This window comes from Sinocyclocheilus grahami, unplaced genomic scaffold (genome assembly GCF_001515645.1).
Source record: "Sinocyclocheilus grahami isolate Dianchi unplaced genomic scaffold, SAMN03320097.WGS_v1.1 scaffold257.1, whole genome shotgun sequence".
NCBI lineage: Eukaryota > Metazoa > Chordata > Actinopteri > Cypriniformes > Cyprinidae > Sinocyclocheilus > Sinocyclocheilus grahami.
In genome coordinates, this window is record NW_015505436.1 from 1,547,416 (window position 1) to 1,552,284 (window position 4,869).

The window sequence follows — 4,869 nt, forward strand, 5'->3', positions numbered from 1 at the left end:
AGACTGTCCTTGCAAAGTTGGAATTGCCCCACTTTATAGAAACAGACAGCGGCATTGTAGGCTACTCTCACAGGAAACAGTCCTCAACCTCCGCAAAATGTGCATCACACATCTGAATATTTGGGTTGAAGTGTTCTGGAACAGTGTTGTAAATACAACTTAACCACTGATTTCTAGTTGTGTCCTCTTTTGGAAGACCAAACAAAGTAGTTTTGCTTTCACAACGAAGCACACAGCGTCTTCAGGACATGGCTGCAGCGTCAACAAAACTACAGTGAGACTAAAAGTTACGCCTTCTTTCTTTGCGTGAACATTTGGGCGGCGTTATGCAAATCTTCCCACATAGTGAGGTAGATATGTGGGGGCGTGTTAGAACGAGCCATTTTAGGTAGGTGTGGCTGACTCTGAACTTTTACAAAGAATATCTCTTTGGATTTGAGACTTTAGTCTTTGCAACTTTACAGATCTTCTTTATGCACCAAGAGCTTGTAACACTCCAAAGAGAAAGGAAAAATTGAAATCGCATCATATGACCCCTTTAATTTAGGTTCATACAGAGTTCAAAGCTGGATTCATACTGGATCAGAATCTGATCCCACCTGCAGTGACAAGAAACAGGCTCACCTTGTCTGAAGGTGGTAGTCCATCACATCCCAGGCATCCCAATACAGAGGCACATCATCAAACAATGCAAACTGGTTCCCGAGGTGACCCTCAGAAATGGTTTCCCTGGAGTCATAACATAGTTTCTTGCAGTAAGTACTGTGAACAACCTTATAAGATTTTGCACTTTTCTTGAAGGCCCTACATTATGACTCACCTGTTTGCTTGAAGCAAAAGCAGAGACATCAAACGACCCGTTTGGTCTATCGTGACCTTCAAAAGACCATTCTCCATAATAATAATCCCATCTACCTGTATCACACAGAGAACCCACAGAATGACGAAAATGTGTGGGTTGAAGAAAAACATGGAATGATGGAATGTTTCCAAGGGAATCAAGTACCTTCATTGTGACAGAAACAAGAGTCCTTAGGCTTTGCCGTCTCTGTGACTTGAGCTACGCCCACACTAGGTACTTTCACCAAGGCTGCAGGAAACGGGTAGGGACCATAATAGGGGATGTGGTTCAAAGAGCGTTTCTCTACTTTAAGGAAATCTTACCCTATTATTAGATAGGAGTAGGAGATATCTTTGAGGTTGACTGAAAATAAGGTCATTTGAACAATGTTATGTTTTGTCTGTGGGAAGTACCTAATCTTGTTTGAGTGTCCTCTGCTGGCAGTGATATAACTTCAGTTATTTCCCAAGGTAAAGTATTCAACACAGCTATGCTGGATCCTGCACCTTTCCCAGGAGAGGATCCCAGTGATTCACAAGCAGCAAGAAGAAATCTTGACCCTGTGGTGCGTATCTGAAAATATGAAGTTCATTAGGTCATCTGATGATGCAGTCCATTGGGCATACCACAGGCACAGGAAATGAAGGCGTTCTTATGAATAATCACGATCCAATACAACTCATGTTTGATTTTTCATGCTTTCAGCATATTATCAGTCTTTTGTCATCATTTACTCATCCTCATGTCGTTCCAAACCCAACATGAAGGAATGGGATGACAGGCAGAATGGTTACACATCTGTTTTCCATATGCACTATATGCCAAGTCTTTTCAAGCCATACAATTTTAGTTATGCTTCCTTCCAAAGTTGCATAGGCGCAAAGTATCAATAATAAAAATAGAAGTTGTTGCAACCGGGGAAGCCATTGTCACTATTTTTCCTATATAATAAATTACTTGCGCCTCAGAGCATGCAGGCAAAATTCAATAATTATTGGTCCGCTGGTTAGTCGGGTGATTTGTTGAGGCAAATTAAAGGGCTAGTTCACCCAAAAATGAAAATCCTGTCATTAATTACTCACCGTCACGTTGTTCCAAATTTGTAAGACCTTCGTTCATCTTCGGAACGCAAATTAAGATATTTTTGATGAAATCAGAGTTTTCTGACCCTGCATAGACAGCAATGCAACTGACACATTCAAAGCCGAGAAAAGTAGCAAGGACATCGTTAAAAATAGTCCATGGGACTTCAGTGGTTCAACCTTAATGTTCAACCTTAATTTTATAAAGCTACGAGAATAATTTTTGTGTGCAAAGAAAACAAAAATAACTTTATTCAACAATTTCTTCTTTTCCGTGTGAGTCTTCAATGCACGTTCACGACAGTACCACTGATGCAGGAGTCAGCCTTCTGATGTAGAACCCGGATGCGCTGTGGCTTGTTTGCAAGCAGAGGAATGCACATGTATGCGTTGTGGTTGTGGTACTGTTGTGAATGTGAGTCAAAAACGTATGCGGGAGAGAAGAAGTTGTTGAAAGTCCCCCTGTGATCAAATATTTTATCCTTTAAAACTTATCTTTGATCATCAAAATGATATATTTAAATGTTTTTTCTTGTGAAAATAATTTTCTCATGCCTTAAAATAGCTTGAATGTAACTCTACCCCCTTGCCTCATTTCCTATACGCGGATCTATGAATATGCTAATTAGTCCCGCCTCCACTCAGTCACACCAGCCAGCGCCTCCTGTCCTGATCCACTGAACTGTAGTAACTGCAAAACAATGGCATACACGGATTATGACTGATAAAGCTATGTTTTTCCTAGCGGACAACTACAATGAATACTGTAACATTCGTTAAAGTTACTTACTTGACGATGTTGTGTTCTAAAATGCCTTGAAGACTCGAATTCAGCCGTTTGTGCTTCGTAATTCGCTCCCGCGAGCAACGCGTGTGAAGTGCAGACGCCGATGCGGGAGAGGTGCGTCTGACTCCGGGCTACTTTTACACTGTTGCCACGGGTTATAGTGCAAGTTAGCGGTTCTAAATTCACATTAAACCACAGATTCATGGGTTTTTTGCTCCAATTTATTTTTGGTTTTGTGCTGGTATTGGTATATTTTGCATGTTAGTGATAGGAATCGATCCCTTGACGTGATTGGTTATTGGTTTGTGACGTAGCAAACCAAGGGCTGTTTCAAACCGCATTTCTGGGACTGCCTTTGGAAAACTACAGTTTTAAGGAGAAAATACTCAGCAATGGTGTTGATTAATGGATTGGCACATGGTTTGTCTAAAAGCATATTAAAAACACCACATAGACAAATAAACAACATAAAAAAAACAACTTGATTTTCACTACAGGGGGACTTGAAGTCATTATTTTTGTTTCACAAAAATATTTTCGTAGCTTCATAACATTATGGTCATTGACGACCAATAATGTCAACTTAAGGAACAACATAAAGGTGAGTAATACAATAACTGGATTTTAAACAATTAATCTAATACTACTACTTGTTTTTCTAAAATCAATGGTTAGAAGAAAATAGACAGTAGTGCAGGCAGATGATTTACCGTCATAGTACTGTAAAGCATCCTCAACTACCATCTCAATACAGCTGCCAGGAATCACGTCATGGAACTGATTGAGCAGAAGCAATCTAAAAAACACCAGAGTCACTTGAGATCTCAGCTATGCAATTATCACCAGGATCTTTGATGCATTAGCACTTACCTCCACAGCTCTTGAAGTTTGCCTGCTGGGTATTTGAAGCCAACACTTTTACACAAGGCCAGACAGCTAGCCACCTCAATGTCATGAAGCAAAGCTTCACTTTGGCGGTTTCCCAATTTTATCTACAGAAAAAGAATTAAATGGAGGCATGATCATTCAGACGCTGACATAGTGTTTATATTGGAACACTAGGCATATTAATAAATGATCACTCCCTTTATATATCTGGGCTGGGTTTCTCAAAACCATCATGACTAAAGTTGATTGTAGAGACCATAGATGGCAATGGTTGTTACGATGAAATTACGTTCACAATGCTTTTGGGAAACCCAACCCCGATGAATAATGTTGTGAACTACACTTTCAAGAGGAGGTTAGCCAATCATAACTGAGGTAATTTAAACACTCTTAAAGGTATGGTAACCAAAAAAGCCTGTTATGTCAGATAAATGGAAAATGGTCATGTGAAACAAAATGTATTGTTTTAAATGCAAAATCTTGACTTTTTTTTTTAAAGTGTATTATATGCCCCTTTATCAAATCAAATCGTGCACTGAACAATGAAAATTAATGCAGGTGCAATTTCACTAATTTGATCAATTTGGAAGTACACTATTGGGTTTTGAGAGATGGAAACACACATTTGCTTGTGTGGTATAAGTGCCATTATGTAGCTCAAGGAAGAGCTCGACAACCCACGTACAGAGGAGGGATGTGTCTGATTCCAGCTGAGAGAACAGGACATCAGGACTTGACATCTGGACCCTTGTTGACACAATCACGATCATCTCACATCATGACTAAATAAAGACCACCGATTCTGGTAATCATTCATCATTGACGTCATGCATTTGTGTCACAGGCGCAGTGCATTTTAATGTTAGTTTTATTATATTATCTGCTCTAAACAGCAGGAAATTAGTGTTTTTGTGTTACACCCTCAGACAGACGAAAAGGAAACTGACTTTGGCAGACAATCAGTGTCGCGAACACGTAGACGGTCCAGCATAAGTTGTGTAGGGCCACCACCCCCGTCTTAGAAACCAAACAATACCACACTGTGATTGCCTCGTCCCTTGTCTTTATTGTTCTTTACCGTGTTAATCAGCTGTGTCGAGCCAAAGAAAGGAGAAATGAGATGGGCGTTCATTAGAGGAAGCTCTCAAATGATACATCTCATGATGACACACTTACATCTTCCACTTTTCCCTTCATCTCATAGGAAAATGAGTGAGAACCTGCGACCCATCAATACCTTCCCAAAAGAATGTGTTATGCTGGTGGAAAAA

At 40.0% G+C, this 4,869-nt stretch overlaps 1 pseudogene; it reads right to left on the minus strand.

The window, feature by feature from the left end:
• Window positions 1-4,869, minus strand: part of LOC107598891 (alpha-mannosidase 2C1-like) — a 12,825-nt pseudogene that overhangs the window by 3,503 nt on the left and 4,453 nt on the right.